The sequence below is a fragment of the Heptranchias perlo genome, chromosome 23, assembly GCF_035084215.1.
Source record: "Heptranchias perlo isolate sHepPer1 chromosome 23, sHepPer1.hap1, whole genome shotgun sequence".
Classification (NCBI taxonomy): domain Eukaryota; kingdom Metazoa; phylum Chordata; class Chondrichthyes; order Hexanchiformes; family Hexanchidae; genus Heptranchias; species Heptranchias perlo.
The window spans coordinates 8,255,389-8,276,153 of NC_090347.1; the positions used below are offsets into that span (position 1 = coordinate 8,255,389).

General features: G+C 47.2%; 1 protein-coding gene across 2 annotated transcripts in view; it reads right to left on the reverse strand.

Annotated features, from left to right (window-relative positions):
- The window catches only part of LOC137341059 (glucagon receptor-like), a 118,375-nt gene that overhangs the window by 82,534 nt on the left and 15,076 nt on the right, over positions 1-20,765 (reverse strand). The window lies entirely within an intron of this gene.

The window sequence follows — 20,765 nt, forward strand, 5'->3', positions numbered from 1 at the left end:
CGTCCTGTATTAGAGATAGATCCCCCCAGTAATTAACACACACTGTCCTGTATTAGAGAGATAGATCCCCCCAGTAATTAACACACACCGTCCTGTATTAGAGAGATAGATCCCCCCAGTAATTAACACACACTGTCCTGTATTAGAGAGATAGATCCCCCCAGTAATTAACACACACCGTCCTGTATTAGAGATAGATCCCCCCAGTAATTAACACACACCGTCCTGTATTAGAGAGATAGATCCCCCCAGTAATTAACACACACCGTCCTGTATTAGAGATAGATCCCCCCAGTAATTAACACACCCTGTCCTGTATTAGAGAGATAGATCCCCCCAGTAATTAACACACACCGTCCTGTATTAGAGATAGATCCCCCCAGTAATTAACACACACCGTCCTGTATTAGAGATAGATCCCCCCAGTAATTAACACACACTGTCCTGTATTAGAGAGATAGATCCCCCCAGTAATTAACACACACCGTCCTGTATTAGAGAGATAGATCCCCCCAGTAATTAACACACACTGTCCTGTATTAGAGAGATAGATCCCCCCAGTAATTAACACACACCGTCCTGTATTAGAGAGATAGATCCCCCCAGTAATTAACACACACGGTCCTGTATTAGAGAGATAGATCCCCCCAGTAATTAACACACACCGTCCTGTATTAGAGAGATAGATCCCCCCAGTAATTAACACACACTGTCCTGTATTAGAGAGATAGATCCCCCCAGTAATTAACACACACGGTCCTGTATTAGAGAGATAGATCCCCCCAGTAATTAACACACACTGTCCTGTATTAGAGAGATAGATCCCCCCAGTAATTAACACACACCGTCCTGTATTAGAGAGATAGATCCCCCCAGTAATTAACACACACTGTCCTGTATTAGAGAGATAGATCCCCCCAGTAATTAACACACACTGTCCTGTATTAGAGAGATAGATCCCCCCAGTAATTAACACACACTGTCCTGTATTAGAGAGATAGATCCCCCCAGTAATTAACACACACTGTCCTGTATTAGAGAGATAGATCCCCCCAGTAATTAACACACCCTGTCCTGTATTAGAGAGATAGATCCCCCCAGTAATTAACACACACCGTCCTGTATTAGAGAGATAGATCCCCCCAGTAATTAACACACACAGTCCTGGATTAGAGAGATAGATCCCCCCAGTAATTAACACACACCGTCCTGTATTAGAGAGATAGATCCCCCCAGTAATTAACACACACCGTCCTGTATTAGAGAGATAGATCCCCCCAGTAATTAACACACACCGTCCTGTATTAGAGAGATAGATCCCCCCAGTAATTAACACACACCGTCCTGTATTAGAGAGATAGATCCCCCCAGTAATTAACACACCCTGTCCTGTATTAGAGAGATAGATCCCACCAAGTAATTAACACACCCTGTCCTGTATTAGAGAGATAGATCCCCCCAGTAATTAACACACACCGTCCTGTATTAGAGAGATAGATCCCCCCAGTAATTAACACACACAGTCCTGGATTAGAGAGATAGATCCCCCCAGTAATTAACACACACCGTCCTGTATTAGAGAGATAGATCCCCCCAGTAATTAACACACACGGTCCTGTATTAGAGAGATAGATCCCCCCAGTAATTAACACACACCGTCCTGTATTAGAGAGATAGATCCCCCCAGTAATTAACACACACCGTCCTGTATTAGAGAGATAGATCCCCCCAGTAATTAACACACACCGTCCTGTATTAGAGAGATAGATCCCCCCAGTAATTAACACACACCGTCCTGTATTAGAGAGATAGATCCCCCCAGTAATTAACACACACAGTCCTGGATTAGAGAGATAGATCCCCCCAGTAATTAACACACACCGTCCTGTATTAGAGAGATAGATCCCCCCAGTAATTAACACACACGGTCCTGTATTAGAGAGATAGATCCCCCCAGTAATTAACACACACCGTCCTGTATTAGAGAGATAGATCCCCCCAGTAATTAACACACACCGTCCTGTATTAGAGAGATAGATCCCCCCAGTAATTTACACACACCGTCCTGTATTAGAGAGATAGATCCCCCCAGTAATTAACACACACCGTCCTGTATTAGAGAGATAGATCCCCCCAGTAATTAACACACACCGTCCTGTATTAGAGAGATAGATCCCCCAGTAATTAACACACCCTGTCCTGTATTAGAGAGATAGATCCCCCCAGTAATTAACACACACCACTGTCCTGTATTAGAGAGATAGATCCCCCCAGTAATGAACACACACCGTCCTGTATTGGAGAGATAGATCCCCCCAGTAATTAACACACACCGTCCTGTATTAGAGAGATAGATCCCCCCAGTAATTAACAAACACCGTCCTGTATTAGAGAGATAGATCCCCCCAGTAATTAACACACACCGTCCTGTATTAGAGAGATAGATCCCCCCAGTAATTAACACACACCGTCCTGTATTAGAGAGATAGATCCCCCCAGTAATTAACACACACCGTCCTGTATTAGAGAGATAGATCCCCCCAGTAATTAACACACACCGTCCTGTATTAGAGAGATAGATCCCCCCAGTAATTAACACACACCGTCCTGTATTAGAGAGATAGATCCCCCCAGTAATTAACACACACTGTCCTGTATTAGAGAGATAGATCCCCCCAGTAATTAACACACACCGTCCTGTATTAGAGAGATAGATCCCCCCAGTAATTAACACACACCGTCCTGTATTAGAGAGATAGATCCCCCCAGTAATTAACACACACTGTCCTGTATTAGAGAGATAGATCCCCCCAGTAATTAACACACACCGTCCTGTATTAGAGAGATAGATCCCCCCAGTAATTAACACACACCGTCCTGTATTAGAGAGATAGATCCCCCCAGTAATTAACACACACCGTCCTGTATTAGAGAGATAGATCCCCCCAGTAATTAACACACACCGTCCTGTATTAGAGAGATAGATCCCCCCAGTAATTAACACACACCGTCCTGTATTAGAGAGATAGATCCCCCCAGTAATTAACACACACCGTCCTGTATTAGAGAGATAGATCCCCCCAGTAATTAACACACACCGTCCTGTATTAGAGAGATAGATCCCCACAGTAATTAACACACACCGTCCTGTATTAGAGAGATAGATCCCCCCAGTAATTAACACACACCGTCCTGTATTAGAGAGATAGATCCCCCCAGTAATTAACACACACCGTCCTGTATTAGAGAGATAGATCCCCCCAGTAATTAACACACACCGTCCTGTATTAGAGAGATAGATCCCCCCAGTAATTAACACACACCGTCCTGTATTAGAGAGATAGATCCCCCCAGTAATTAACACACACAGTCCTGTATTAGAGAAATGTAAGGAATCTTACAACACCAGGTTATAGTCCAACAGTTTTATTTGAAAATCACAAGCTTTCGGAGCTTACCTCCTTCGTCAGGTGAGTGAATGAGAGGTTCTACAATCGCATTGCATATATTAGGCTGGGAGACGGTCACAGCAATCAACGGTGTCGTTGGTGTTCAGACAGGTTAGCCACGGAAAACATTGCATCCCAGTATACTGAATACACAATGGGTCAGATTACACAGACAAAGAGAGAAAGAGACCCGAAAGGCAGAGAGATAGAGAGAGAATGTCCAGTTGTATTAAAAACAGATAACTTTTTTTTCCGCTGGTGGGGTAACGTGTAGCGTGACATGAACCCAAGATCCCGGTTGAGGCCGTCCTCATGGGTGCGGAACTTGGCTATCAATTTCTGCTCGACGATTTTGCGTTGTCGTGTGTCTCGAAGGCCGCCTTGGAGAACGCTTACCCGAAGATCGGTGGCTGAATGTCCTTGACTGCTGAAGTGTTCCCCGACTGGGAGGGAACCCTCCTGTCTGGCGATTGTTGCACGGTTTCCATTCATCCGTTGTCGCAGTGTCTGCATGGTCTCGCCAATGTACCATGCTCCGGGGCATCCTTTCCTGCAACGTATGAGGTAGACAACGTTGGCCGAGTCACAGGAGTATGAACCATGTACCTGGTGGGTGGTGTCCTCTCGTGTGATGGTGGTATCTGTGTCGATGATCTGGCATGTCTTGCAGAGGTTGCCGTGGCAGGGTTGTGTGGTGTCGTGGACGCTGTTCTCTTGAAAGCTAGGTAATTTGCTGCGAACGATGGTTTGTTTGAGGTTGGGTGGCTGTTTGAAGGCGAGTAGTGGAGGCGTGGGGATGGCCTTAGCGAGGTGTTCGACATCGATGACATGTTGAAGGCTGCGGAGAACATGGTGTAGTTTCTCCGCTCCGGGGAAGTACTGGACGACGAAGGGTACTCTGTTGGTTGCGTCCCGTGTTTGTCTTCTGAGGAGGTCTATGCGATTCTTCGCTGTGGCCCGTCGGAACTGTTGATCGACGAGTCGAGCGTCATATCCCGTTCTTACGAGGGCGTCTTTCAGCGTCTGTAGGTGTCCATCGCGTTCCTCCTCGTCTGAGCAGATCCTGTGTATTCGCAGGGCCTGTCCATAGTGGATGGCCTCTTTGACATGGTTAGGGTGGAAGCTGGAAAAGTGGAGCATCGTGAGGTTGTCCGTGGGCTTGCGGTAGAGTGAGGTGCTGAGGTGCCCGTCTTTGATGGAGATTCGTGTGTCCAAGAAAGAAACCGATTCTGAGGAGTAGTCCATGGTGAGTCCATGGTGAGTTTGATGGTGGGGTGGAACTTGTTGATGTTATCGTGTAGTCTCTTCAGTGATTCTTCGCTGTGAGTCCATAGGAAGAAAATGTCGTCGATGTATCTGGTGTATAGCATTGGTTGGAGGTCCTGTGCAGTGAAGAAGTCGTGCTCGAACTTGTGCATGAAAATGTTGGCGTATTGGGGTTCGAATTTGGTCCCCATGGCTGTTCCGTGTGTTTGGGTAAAGAACTGGTTATCGAAGGTGAAGACATTGTGATCCAGGATGAAGCGGATGAGTTGTAGGATGGCGTCTGGAGATTGGCTGTTGTTGGTGTTGAGTATTGATGCTGTTGCAGCGATGCCGTCATCGTGGGGGATACTGGTGTAGAGTGCCGAGACGTCCATCGTAGTGAGAACTGTTCCTGGTTCAACTGGTCCGTGGGTGCTGAGTTTTTGTAGGAAGTCTGTAGTGTCGCGACAGAAGCTGGGGGTTCCCTGCACGATGGGTTTCAGGATGCCCTCGACTTATCCAGAGAGGTTCTCACACAGGGTTCCGTTGCCTGATACGATAGGACGTCCGGGTGTGTTGGCTTTGTGTATCTTTGGGAGGCAGTAGAAGTCTCCCACGCGGGGAGTACGTGGGATGTACATCGACATACAACTCAGATTACGCTGAGAGACTCTGCCGTCGTACCTCTCGCACAATCCGCAACCATCTCGTACACCAACTCTACAGCAGACGCCGCAACCTCGAAACCAAGATAGAGTCCATACTTGCAACCTGTACTCAGGACACAGCAGACCAGCTACGAGACACCGCCAAACAGACGAGCCAACAGAACTAAGCTGCCTACATGAAAACCAAGAGCAGGAAGCTTGAGAAACTCGGCATCACCACCAGCATCAACCAAGCCTCCCTCGGTACCATGGTTGCAACCACAGGGAAGTCTATCATCAATTTGTCCGACCACACCCTTCAACCAGACGAAATTGAAGTTCTCAGCAGAGGGCTCAATTTCTGCCCCACCACCAAAATGGACCCCATTGGTCTCGCGGCGGACACAGAGGAATTCATCAGGAGACTGAGGCTCCGGGAATTCTACCACAAATCCCAAGATTTCAGCAGCGAACCCAATGAGACAATCAACGATCCGGAACAGCAGACAGAGGGATCCGTGGTACAGCAACCGAAGAAGAAAGAGTCACACTGGACTCCTCCGGAGGGTCACTGCCCTAAGCTTGACATGTATGCTCAAGCTGGCAGGAGATGCGTCAACGCCAGATTCATCAGCCGCACTCAGAAGACAGTCCAGAATGTCACCCGAGCACAACGCAACGCCATCGATGCTCTCAAGACCAACCGCAACATCGTCATCAAACCAGCGGACAAAGGAGGAGCCATCGTCATACAGAACAGAACGGACTATTGCAAAGAAGCATACCGACAACTGGACAACCAGGAACACTACAGACGGTTACCCACAGATCCGACCAAAGAACACACCCACCAGCTCAAAAAACTGATCAAGACCTTCGATCCAGACCTTCAAAACATCCTACGCACTCTCATCCCACGTACTCCCCGCGTGGGAGACTTCTACTGCCTCCCAAAGATACACAAAGCCAACACACCCGGACGTCCTATCGTATCAAGCAACGGAACCCTGTGTGAGAACCTCTCTGGATACGTCGAGGGCATCCTGAAACCCATCGTACAGGGGACCCCCAGCTTCTGTCGCGACACTACAGACTTCCTACAAAAACTCAGCACCCACGGACCTGTTGAACCAGGAACACTTCTCACCACGATGGACGTCTCGGCACTCTACACCAGTATCCCCCACGATGACGGCATCGCTGCGACAGCATCAATACTCAACACCAACAACAGCCAATCTCCAGACGCCGTCCTACAACTCATCCGCTTCATCCTGGATCACAATGTCTTCACCTTCGATAACCAGTTCTTTACCCAAACACACGGAACAGCCATGGGGACCAAATTCGCACCCCAATACGCCAACATTTTCATGCACAAGTTCGAGCAGGACTTCTTCACTGCACAGGACCTCCAACCAACACTATACACCAGATACATCGACGACATTTTCTTTCTATGGACCCACGGTGAAGAATCACTAAAGAGACTACACGATAACATCAACAAGTTCCATCCCACCATCAAACTCACCATGGACTACTCCTCAGAATTGGTTTCTTTCTTGGACACACGAATCTCCATCAAAGACGGGCACCTCAGCACCTCACTCTACCGCAAGCCCACGGACAACCTCACGATGCTCCACTTTTCCAGCTTCCACCCTAACCACGTCAAAGAGGCCATCCCCTATGGACAGGCCTTACGAATACACAGGGTCTGCTCAGACGAGGAGGAACGCGATGGACACCTACAGACGCTGAAAGACGCCCTCGTAAGAACGGGATATGACGCTCGACTTGTCGATCGACAGTTCCGACGGGCCACAGCGAAGAATCGCATAGACCTCCTCAGAAGACAAACACGGGACGCAACCAACAGAGTACCCTTCGTCGTCCAGTACTTCCCCGGAGCGGAGAAACTATGCCATGTTCTCCGCAGCCTTCAACATGTCATCGATGACGACGAGCACCTCGCTATGGCCATCCCCACGCCTCCACTACTCGCCTTCAAACAGCCACCCAACCTCAAACAGATCATCGTTCGCAGCAAATTACCCAGCTTTCAGGAGAACAGCGTCCACAACACCACACAACCCTGCCACGGTAACCTCTGCAAGACATGCCAGATCATCGACACAGATACCACCATCACACGAGAGGACACCACCCACCAGGTGCATGGTTCATACTCCTGTGACGCGGCCAACGTTGTCTACCTCATACGTTGCAGGAAAGGATGCCCCGGAGCATGGTACATTGGCGAGACCATGCAGACACTGCGACAACGGATGAATGGAAACCGTGCAACAATCGCCAGACGGGAGGGTTCCCTCCCAGTCGGGGAACACTTCAGCAGTCAAGGACATTCAGCCACCGATCTTCGGGTAAGCGTTCTCCAAGGCGGCCTTCGAGACACACGACAACGCAAAATCGTCGAGCAGAAATTGATAGCCAAGTTCCGCACCCATGAGGACGGCCTCAACCGGGATCTTGGGTTCATGTCACGCTACACGTTACCCCACCAGCGGAAATAAAAGTTATCTGTTTTTAATACAACTGGACATTCTCTCTCTATCTCTCTGCCTTTCGGGTCTCTTTCTCTCTTTGTCTGTGTAATCTGACCCATTGTGTATTCAGTATACTGGGATGTAATGTTTTCCGTGGCTAACCTGTCTGAACACCTACGACACCTTTGATTGCTGTGACCGTCTCCCAGCCTAATATATGCTATGCGATTTTAGAACCTGTCATTCACTCACCTGACGAAGGAGGTAAGCTCCGAAAGCTTGTGATTTTCAAATAAAACTGTTGGACCGTAACCTGGTGTTGTAAGATTCCTTACATTTGTCCACCCCAGTCCATCACCGGCATCTCCACATCATGGCTGTATTAGAGAGATAGATCCCCCCAGTAATTAACAAATTCTGGCCTGTATTAGAGAGATAGATCCCCCCAGTAATTAACACACCCTGTCCTGTATTAGAGAGATAGATCCCCCCAGTAATTAACACACACAGTCCTGTATTAGAGATAGATCCCCCCAGTAATTAACACACACTGTCCTGTATTAGAGAGATAGATCCCCCCAGTAATTAACACACACCATCCTGTATTAGAGAGATAGATCCCCCCAGTAATTAACACACACCGTCCTGTATTAGAGATAGATCCCCCCCAGTAATTAACACACACTGTCCTGTATTAGAGAGATAGATCCCCCCAGTAATTAACACACACTGTCCTGTATTAGAGAGATAGATCCCCCCAGTAATTAACACACCCTGTCCTGCATTAGAGAGATAGATCCCCCCAGTAATTAACACACACAGTCCTGTATTAGAGAGATAGATCCCCCCAGTAATTAAAACACACAGTGCTGTATTAGAGAGATAGATCCCCCCAGTAATTAACACACCCTGTCCTGTATTAGAGAGATAGATCCCCCCATTAATTAACACACACAGTCCTGTATTAGAGAGATAGATCCCCCCAGTAATTAACACACACCGTCCTGTATTAGAGAGTTAGATCCCCCCAGTAATTAACATACACTGTCCTGTATTAGAGAGATAGATCCCCCCAGTAATTAACACACCCTGTCCTGTATTAGAGAGATAGATCCCCCCAGTAATTAACACACACCATCCTGTATTAGAGAGATAGATCCCCCCAGTAATTAACACACACTGTCCTGTATTAGAGAGATAGATCCCCCCAGTAATTAACACACACCGTCCTGTATTAGAGAGATAGATCCCCCCAGTAATTAACACACACCGTCCTGTATTAGAGAGATAGATCCCCCCAGTAATTAACACACACCGTCCTGTATTAGAGAGATAGATCCCCCCAGTAATTAACACACACCGTCCTGTATTAGAGAGATAGATCCCCCCAGTAATTAACACACACCGTCCTGTATTAGATATAGATCCCCCCAGTAATTAACACACACAGTCCTGGATTAGAGAGATAGATCCCCCCAGTAATTAACACACACCATCCTGGATTAGAGAGATAGATCCCCCCAGTAATTAACACACACCGTCCTGTATTAGAGAGATAGATCCCCCCAGTAATTAACACACACAGTGCTGTATTAGAGAGATAGATCCCCCCAGTAATTAACACACACCGTCCTGTATTAGAGATAGATCCCCCAGTAATTAACACACCCTGTCCTGTATTAGAGAGATAGATCCCCCAGTAATTAACACACCCTGTCCTGTATTAGAGAGATAGATCCCCCCAGTAATTAACACACACCGTCCTGTATTAGAGATAGATCCCCCAGTAATTAACACACACCGTCCTGTATTAGAGAGATAGATCCCCCCAGTAATTAACACACACCGTCCTGTATTAGAGAGATAGATCCCCCCAGTAATTAACACACACAGTGCTGTATTAGAGAGATAGATCCCCCCAGTAATTAACACACACCGTCCTGTATTAGAGATAGATCCCCCAGTAATTAACACACCCTGTCCTGTATTAGAGAGATAGATCCCCCAGTAATTAACACACCCTGTCCTGTATTAGAGAGATAGATCCCCCCAGTAATTAACACATTCTGGCCTGTATTAGAGAGATAGATCCCCCCAGTAATTAACACACCCTGTCCTGTATTAGAGAGATAGATCCCCCCAGTAATTAACACACACCGTCCTGTATTAGAGAGATAGATCCCCCAGTAATTAACACACCCTGTCCTGTATTAGAGAGATAGATCCCCCAGTAATTAACACACCCTGTCCTGTATTAGAGAGATAGATCCCCCCAGTAATTAAAACATTCTGGCCTGTATTAGAGAGATAGATCCCCCCAGTAATTAACACACACCGTCCTGTATTAGAGAGATAGATCCCCCCAGTAATTAACACACACTGTCCTGTATTAGAGAGATAGATTCCCCCAGTAATTAACACACCCTGTCCTGTATTAGAGAGATAGATCCCCCCAGTAATTAACACACCCTGTCCTGTATTAGAGAGATAGATCCCCCCAGTAATTAACACACACTGTCCTGTATTAGAGAGATAGATCCCCCAGTAATTAACACACACCGTCCTGTATTAGAGAGTTAGATCCCCCAGTAATTAACACACACCGTCCTGTATTGGAGATAGATCCCCCCAGTAATTAACACACACGGTCCTGTATTAGAGAGATAGATCCCCCCAGTAATTAACACACACCGTCCTGTATTAGAGAGATAGATCCCCCCAGTAATTAACACACACCGTCCTGTATTAGAGAGATAGATCCCCCCAGTAATTAACACACACCGTCCTGTATTAGAGAGATAGATCCCCCCAGTAATTAACACACACTGTCCTGTATTAGAGAGATAGATCCCCCCAGTAATTAACACACAGCATCCTGTTTTAGAGAGATAGATCCCCCCAGTAATTAACACACAGCATCCTGTTTTAGAGAGATAGATCCCCCCAGTAATTAACACACACTGTCCTGTTTTAGAGAGATAGATCCCCCAGTAATTAACACACACTGTCCTGTATTAGAGAGATAGATCCCCCCAGTAATTAACACACACCGTCCTGTATTAGAGAGATAGATCCCCCCAGTAATTAACACACACCGTCCTGTATTAGAGATAGATCCCCCCAGTAATTAACACACACCGTCCTGTATTAGAGAGATAGATCCCCCCACTAATTAACACACACCGTCCTGTATTAGAGATAGATCCCCCCAGTAATTAACACACACCGTCCTGTATTAGAGAGATAGATCCCCCCAGTAATTAACACACACCGTCCTGTATTAGAGAGATAGATCCCCCCAGTAATTAACACACACCGTCCTGTATTAGAGAGATAGATCCCCCCAGTAATTAACACACACCGTCCTGTATTAGAGAGATAGATCCCCCCAGTAATTAACACACACCGTCCTGTATTAGAGAGATAGATCCCCCCAGTAATTAACACACACCGTCCTGTATTAGAGATAGATCCCCCCCCTTCACATGGATTTCACTGTTTACTTTTACCCTTCGCTGCTCGTTCCCGTTATTGCATCCGCTGCAAAATCATCCGACCAAGGAATCTGATCAGTGAGAACCAGAGCCCTGGGATTAAAGTAAATAATTGGTATAGTAAGAATGCACCTCAGGACCGTGGGAACAGGAGTGGGCCATTCAGCCCCTCGAGCCTGTTCCACCATTAAATGAGATCATGACGAATCTGTATCCTAACTTCATCCACCCGGCTTGGTTCCATATCCTTTCAGCATAATATCAACAATAACTTGCATTCATATAGCACCTTTAATGTCGTAAGAACATTAATCTCACTGCAGTGTAAGAGGGACTCAAGCAGATCAGTAGGAATCTGCTAATGTGAATAACCCTGTCCCGAAAGATTGCCTGAATCCTACTGTCAGTTCTGCTGCAGAAGATATTCTAGTGGATGGGGTCGTCATGTGTTAGAGAGTGGGAATACTGCGGGAAGATTCCCAATGTTGGCTATTTGGAGTGAAATTGTAAACGTGTTGAAATTTCTGCTCTCACTGGGAAACGATTCCCTGACGCTCAGTCTATTTGTGATTTTCCCACAATGTTTACTGTAACACTCTCGACAGTTGAGACTTGGCTCGAAACAGCTCTTGCCGTGCATCTCCCCGCTGTATTTAAGGTGTCAGCTGCATTCTGTGCGTTTCCCCTAGCTCCCACTACGTTTGGAGTGTTGTTGACACGGAGTGACCAGGAGCAAAATCCCGCTTATTTTTAAATCGATATATCAATATGAAAAGTGAACTGTGTTGAGATATTTGCTGATTAACTCAGAAGGTCGACACAGAGAGATGGCGTTAAAACCACGGACACCCGCCCACCTCATTCTAGTATTGTCCAGTCACGGGCGTTGCTGGTCTCGGAGCTTGTATAAACACAATGGGCCAGGATTTACTGTGAGCAGTGAACGAACGGTGTCGTTCACTAGACCTGCACTTGCCCTTAGACTTTCTATCGGGCTGTCAACGGGACACCCAAATGCCGCAGCGCCCTCTACAGGGCATCTGGGACCCGTGTGAACGGGGCAAGCAACTGTGTATCTCCTTTAAATAATCAGATTGAAGAATTGTTAATGGGCAGCGAAGTCTGAACCAGGGAGTGTAAGATAGAATAGTGAATTCAATGTCTAATCTGGTACAGTAAGCGAAATAAAGAGAGAGAAAGAAAGATTGGATTAAGTGAGAGAGATAAAAGAGACAGAAAGAAAAAGTTTTTAAAAAAGTTATTTAATTTTTTCTTAAAATCTGCAACAATAATTAAAAGCCGAAGGAATGAGACTCCACACTTGTAAAAGTTAATTTTCAGTGACAGAGAGGTTGTTCGGCAGTAATTAAGACTTACCACGCCATTAAAAGGGTACTCAGACTGGAATGGAGTAGCCCTAACATTCTGTGGCGAGTTTAGTCCGTATCTGCAACCTCAGTACAGGAACTTCCCGCCGTTCAATACATTTGAACGGGGAGTCAGACGGCGAGATGCCGTTTTTGTGCAGCTCACGGAGGGGCAGCGCACCTCAGACAGCAACTTCGGGATTTTCACGTTTAACTGCGCATCTCTGCTCGCCGGAAGTTGCTGTCGGATTTACGCATAAATAACGGTGAACGCTGTTAGCCTCACGGTTATTTTCAGTGCAAAAATCTGGGCCAATGACTGAATGTCTGAATAACAAGCAACACCGGGCAGGCAAAAGAACAGTAAACAGACAGAGCTAACAGAACAGAGCAGGCTTGCTGTGCTCTGTAACAGTCTGCCCGCTCTCTGTTAATCTATACCAAGACTTCTTGCATTATGTAAACAGGGAGTCACTTCAGGTATGGAGCCGTCTGGTTCACAGTCGGTTCGTGTGTATTTATGGGTGTCAGCCGTGGCTCAGGGGATAGCACTCTCACCTCTGAGTCTCCCCCTCTGGAGACTTGAGCACAAAACCTAGGCCAACACTCCAAATGCAGTACTGAGGGAGTGCCGCACTGTCGGAGGTGCTGTCTTTCGGATGTGATGTTAAACCACGGCACTATTCGAAGAAGAGCAGGAAGTTTCTCCCAGTGTCCTGCCCAATGTTTATCCCTCAACCAACATTACTAAAAAAACAGATTACCTGGTCATTTATCTCATTGCTGTTTGTGGGATCTTGCTGTGATCAAATTAGCTGCCGTGTTTCCTACATCACAACAGTGACGACACTTCAAAAAGTACTTAGTTAATTATAAAGTGCTTTGGGAGGTCCTGAGGTCATGAAAGGCACTATATAAACGCAAATTCTTTCTTTAATATATGTTCGGAGAGCGTGCCACTCTCTGAATAAATAATTCTCCAACAGTTGCACAATCTTTAAAGAAAGCACAGAATCATGAAAGAAGAGAAATATAAATTAATATGAATTATCGGATTTTCTGACCTTGATACATTCCAGCCTCTCCCTGAGGAGCCAATCAGCTGCGGGAGATGGAGAAATTTCCAACAGCTGTAATTAGCTTTTAATTGACCTCAGGACCTATTTAGACCAATTGCCCCCAGAGAGGGTACTTGAGCCATGGCCTAAAAGTGCCAGCTGGGGTTAGCAGTTAAACATCATGACCTGTGCTCTAGATCCCAGACTACTATTGAGCAATGCCATGGGAGATCAGTGAGTATAGAAAGTATTTAAAAGTAGGAATCAAAAGGCCAATCTGCTCCCCACCCTCTGACCTTAAGGTACAGGTGGTCCCGTGCCTATCACCCTTCGATGGGACCCTCCAAGCGACGCATTCACTGTCAATAAACCTCGAGTACTGACCTGAACAGAGACACTTTGGCCCTCCCTGGCGGTGGAATCGGCAGCAGGAATCTCGACATGGGGACGTGGTTGTGATGGAGCCAGAGGTTGCACCGCCATCAGACACATCGTGACACGCTGGGCTTGTTATCAGTCAGCACACTGCTGGTATAACCTCAACACAGTATGCGCGAGGTCAGGGCGAGATGGACGAAAGGAAGTTACATGTGAGCGACCTTTACCTGTAATGGGACTGTAATTAGGAATAACACTGGGACTTTGTAACAAATACACATGGATCAGAAGTTTGCCAAGAGATTGATGTTAGTCCTGTCCCGGGGATGTTACATTAAACTCTGCTCCCTGTGCTGATACAAGTCCCATATAAAGACATTCCTGGCACACTCCTGATCCGAGCGGTTTGTTACCCAGTCCCAGTTTTATTCCTGATTATAGTCCCTTACTAGAAATGTTTGCTCATAAGCGTTTTCTCATCCATCTCAACCTGACCTTACACTGTGTTCCGCTTCCTAGGTGTCTCCCTGTTCTGACTGATGCAAGCCCTGGGTTATAACCCTGGCCAGATTTAAGCTGTCAACGTGCATGGACTCACCCAGGAGACGACAACAGTAAGGATAAAACAGCTGCAGAGAATAAAACTGATTGCACAGATTTAGCCAACCCTTGCCTTTCAAAATAAGAACACCTGGATTGAGAATACGGCCACTGAGCCCTCTCACAATGTCCATTCTCTCTCAGTTCATCTATCTCCGGGAGAGGCGACAGCAAGTATTTGTAATCCTGATGGAATAAACATTCTCTGAATTCTCTGGTTGACACCCAATGAAACTGTGGGATATCGGTACAGCTTTAACCTTAGCTGGCCCCAACTGACTGGCGACATTCCCATAATCCCAACTGACTGGCGACATTCCCATCGCCCCAACTGACTGGCAACATTCCCATAATCCCAACTGACTGGCGACAATCCCATAATCCCAACTGACTGGCGACAATCCCATAGTCCCAACTGACTGGCGACATTCCCATAATCCCAACTGACTGGCGACAATCCCATAATCCCAACTGACTGGCGACATTCCCATAGCCCCAACTGACTGGCGACATTCCCATAATCCCAACTGACTGGCGACATTCCCATAGTCCCAACTGACTGGCAGAATTCCCATAGTCCCAACTGACTGGTGACATTCCCATAATCCCAACTGACTGGCAGAATTCCCATAGTCCCAATTGACTGGTGACATTCCCATAGTCCCAATAGACCGGTGACATTCCCATAGTCCCAACTGACTGGCGACATTCCCATAATCCCAACAGATTGGTGACATTCCCATAGTCCCAATAGACAGGTGACATTCCCATAGTCCCAATAGACAGGTGATATTCCCATAGTCCCAATAGACAGGTGACATTCCCATAGTCCCAATAGACAGGTGATATTCCCATAGTCCCAATAGACAGGTGACATTCCCATAGTCACAATAGACAGGTGACATTCCCATATTCCCAATAGACAAGTGACATTCCCACAGTCCCAATAGACAGGTGACATTCCCATATTCCCAATAGACAAGTGACATTCCCACAGTCCCAATAGACAGGTGACATTCCCATAGTCCCAATAGTCTAGTAATTCCCATAGTCCCAATAGTCTAGTAATTCCCATAGTCCCAATAGACAGGTGACATTCCCATATTCCCAATAGACTAGTACATTCCCATAGTCCCAATAGACAGGTGACATTCCCACAGTCCCAATAGACAGGTGACATTCCCACAATCCCAATAGACAGGTGACATTCCCACAGTCCCAATAGACAGGTGACATTCCCACAGTCCCAATAGTCTAGTAATTCCCATAGTCCCAATAGACTAGCACATTCCCATAGTCCCAATAGACTAGCACATTCCCATAGTCCCAATAGATTAGTACATTCCCATAGTTCCAACAGACTGGTGAATTTCCGCAGTCTCAATAGACTGATGAGATTCCCATAGTCCGAACAGACTAGTGACATTCCCATAGTCACCACCTCACTACCTCACCACCACCTCTCTTAACCCCTCCACTGCCTCTGATTTGTCACACAGCTTGTCCGCTATCCAGTTCTGGATGAGCAGAAATCTCCTCCAACAAAATATTGGGAAGAACAAAGCCATTGTCTTTGGTCCCCGCCACAAACTCCGTTCCCTATCCACCGACTCCATCCCTCTCCCTGGCCACTGTCTGAGGCTGAACCAGACCGTTCGCAACCTTGTCGTCCTATTTGACCCCGAGATGAGCTTCCAACCACATATCCGCTCCATCACCAAGACTGCCCAGTTCCACCTCCGTAACATCGCCCGTCTCCACCCCTGCCTCAGCTCATCTGCTGCTGAAACCCTCATCCATACCTTTGTTACCTCTAGACTTGACTATTGCAATGCTCTCCTGGCTGGGCTCTAATCTTCCATCCTCCATAAACTTGAGCTCATCCAAAATTTGTGCTGGACGTACCCTAACTCGCACCAAGTCCTGTTCACCCATCACCCCTGTGCTCACTGACCTATATTTGCTCCCAGTCTGGCAATGCCTCGATTTTAAAATTCTCATCCTTGTTTTCAAATCCCTCCATGGCCTCGCCCTCCCTATCTCTGTAACCTCCTCCAGCCCTACAACCCTCCGAGATCTCTGCGCTCCCCCAATTCTGCCCTTCTGCGCATCCCCGATTTTAATCGCTCCACCATTGGCGGCCGTGCCCTATCCGCCTCTCTACCTCTCTCTCCTCCTTTAAGATGCTCCTTAAAACTCTTTGACAAAGCTTTTGGTCACCTGTCCTAATATAGGAACATAGGAACAGGAGTGGGCCATTCAGCCCCTCGAGCCTGTACTGCCATTCAATGAGATCATGGCTGATCTGTATCCTAACTCCATCCACCCGCCTTGGTTCGTATCCCTTAAGATCCTTGGCTAACGAAAACCCATCGATCTCAGATTTAAAATTATTAATTGAGTTGTATCTACTGCTTTTTGTGGGAGAGAGTTCCACACTTCTACCATTCTTTGCACGAAGAAGTGTTTCCCGACTTCTCTCCTGAACACAGATCATGGAGAACGCACCAGGAATAGTACAGATACAGTTAATTTGTGACTTTGATCCAAGATTGTAATATAACAATTCTAATCTTACTTTGCTTTGATCTTTCTTTGGAATGTTTCCATTAGGCTGAGCAGTACAGGATTACTTTACCTCTCCATATAAATATATGGAAATGAATTAAAGGGACATCTTGTATTGTAAAAGCCATCTTATATTGCTCAGACTTGTGAAGAATGCCCAGTTTTAGCTTGTAAGTTCCTTTGTTGGTTTTTAGAATTTAAGAAAATATCTGACCCAGAGTTGCTAGACAATTTTCCCAGCATTCGTTATGACTTTGCGATGTCATCGACCGCTCTGATAATGAAGCAGTCCATGCCCACATGCAGCAAGACCTGGACAACATCCAGGCTTGGGCTGATAACTGGCAAGTAACACTCGCGCCAGACAAGTGCCAGGCAATGACCATCTCCAACAAACGAGAGTCTAACCACCTCCCCTTGACATTCAACAGCATTACCATCGCCAAATCTCCCACCAGCAACATCCTGGGGGTCACCATTGACCGGAAACTTAACTGGACCAGCCACATAAATACTGTGGCTACAAGAGCAGGTCAGAGGCTGGGTATTCTGCGGCAAGTGACTCACCTCCTGACTTCCTAAATCCTTTCCACCATCTACAAGGTACAAGTCAGGAGTGTGATGGAATACTCTCCACTTGCCTGGAAGAGTGCAGCTCCAACGACATTCAAGAAGCTCGACACCATCCAGGACAAAGCAGCCCGCTTAATTGGCACCCCATCCACCACCCTAAACATTCACTCCCTTCACCACCGGCACACTGTAGCTGCAATGTGTGCCATCCACAGGATGCACTGCAGCAACTCGCCAAGGCTTCTTCGACAGCACCTCCCAAACCCTCGACCTCTACCACCTAGAAGGACAAGAGCAGCAGGTACATGGGAACAACACTACCTGCACGTTCCCCTCCAAGTCACACACCATCCCGACTTGGAAATATATCGCCGTTCCTTCATCGTCGCTGGGTCAAAATCCTGGAACTCCCTTCCTAACAGCACCGTGGGAGAAACTTCACCACACGGACTGCAGCGGTTCAAGAAGGCGGCTCACCACCACCTTCTCAAGGGCAATTAGGGATGGGCAATAAATGCCGGCCTCGCCAGTGATGCCCACATCCCAAGAACGAACAAAAAAAAAACACAGCTTCACAAGGGCGTCATGATGTGACAGGTAAAAGTCTGAGACCAGTACCTGCATACAGCCAGGTGAGGCTGGGCTGGCTGACCCAAGATATACTGCCAGCCGTGCATCGCTCCCTGGCAGCCCCCTGGAGGTTGTTCCAGGCCCGGGATACATCACACCGCTTGTGCTAAATTTTGAACACTTTTATTGATTAGATATAAAAATATTAGAGATAGTCTAGAAAGGGCAGTTGGATTGGGCGAGATGGCTGAAGGCAAGCGATCATGTAATGAAACCTCCAGAGACACCTCCAATCGAGATAGTAACCCTCGAGGCCAAGGGAGAAAGTACCAACGTACAATTTAAAGCTGACAGTGAGAGGAACGAGCAGCGGGAACTAAAAATCGAGAAGAAACAATCTGAGTGAGCGAGTGCGTCTGGGATAACGGCCTTGCGATTGCCACCAACAGCATTCTGGCACGGGGCACTAATCCGCGACCAGGTCCTTGTCGCTCTGGAAAGGTTGCTGCACCTGTAAAACTCTACCAGCAGAGGGCGACCAGGTACCTGGGCAGCGAGCGTCCCCTGACATTCAGCAGATTCCTGCTGTTATCTCACAGGCCTGGGGCTGTGCCCACCTGTCAGGAGTACATTCCTCAGCAATGCTCCCCGTGTAGTGCAAAACAGCTTTAAAATAACTACAAAGCACTCCAGTTCAGAGTGTTTACCGCAAAAAAAAACCACGCTGCGCTCTTAATTCAACAGTTGCTTTTTCTGGTAAAAAAATAATTGGAATAGCTGAGGTTTGTGGATTCTGTAGGCAGGAGGTCTATTATTCAAACACACCACATGTCCTGTTCACCTCTCCGAGGGTCCCGTTCTCCGTCCTAGTTCGATTTTGACTTTTCCAGCATGTAAATGTGCTGATACTGAAAGAGGGAATCTGTCCCTCTTTCTTTTAAAAAAAAGCAAAGTTTTAAAACACTAGCTTTTCGATCTTTTGTTTTTCTGATTTTCTTTTCAATTTATTTAGGTGGTGGTTGGTTGCAGGCTGAGTCAAGAGCCCAGCTGGGAGAGGGAGCCAACGTAACTCGTGTGCGTTTGAGTTGAAGTTCCCACAATGTGCTCAAGGCACTGATGCTCTGAGTTCACCCCGTTTATACAGTACCGGCACCATCACCATCACCGGCACAATCACTGGCACCATCACCATCACCGGCACAATCACTGGCACCATCACCATCACCAGCACAATCACTGGCACCATCACCATCACCATCACCGGCACAATCACTGGCACCATCACCATCACCAGCACAATCACTGGCACCATCACCATCACCAGCACCATCACCGGCACAATCACCATCACCAGCACCAGCACAATCACCGGCACAATCACTGGCACCATCACCATCACCAGCACAATCACTGGCACCATCACCATCACCGGCACAATCACTGGCACCATCACCATCACCAGCACAATCACTGGCACCATCACCATCACCAGCACCATCACCGGCACAATCACCATCACCAGCACCAGCACAATCACCGGCACAATCACTGGCACCATCACCAGCACCAGCACAATCACCATTCCCATCACTGGCACCATCACCATCACCATCACCGGCACCATCACCATCACTGGCACCATCACCATCACCGGCACAATCACTGGCACCATCACCATCACCATCACCGGCACCATCACTGGCACCATCACCATCATCATCGCTGGCACCATGACCGGCACCATCACCATCACCATCACCATCACTGGCACCATCACCATCACTGGCACCATCACCATCACCATCACCGCCACTCCAGAGACTTGAGCACAAAATCCAGGCTGACACTCAGTTCAGTACTGAGGAAGTGCTGCACTGTCAGAGGTGCCGTCTTTGGGGTGAGATGTTAAACTGAGGCCTCGTCTGCCCTCTCCGGTGGATGCAAAAGATCCCAGGGCCATTATTTCGAAGAAGAGCAGGGGAGTTCTCCCCGGTGTCCCTGGTCAATATTTATCCCTCAACCAACATCACTAAAAAAACAGATTAGCTGGTCATTATCACATTGCTGTTTGTGGGATCTTGCTGTGCACAAATTGGCTGCTGCCTTTCCTACATTACAACAGTGACCACACTTCAAAAATACTTAATTGGCTGTAAATCACTTTGGGATGTCCTGAGGTCGTGAAAAGAGCCATATAAACGCAATCCTTTGTTTCTGTCTATTGATCTTAACTTCTGGCTGTGTCTCAAGTATTTTCTTTCTAAATTATCTCTGGAGTTTCCTTCTCGGAGCCCAGCAGTCCCTGG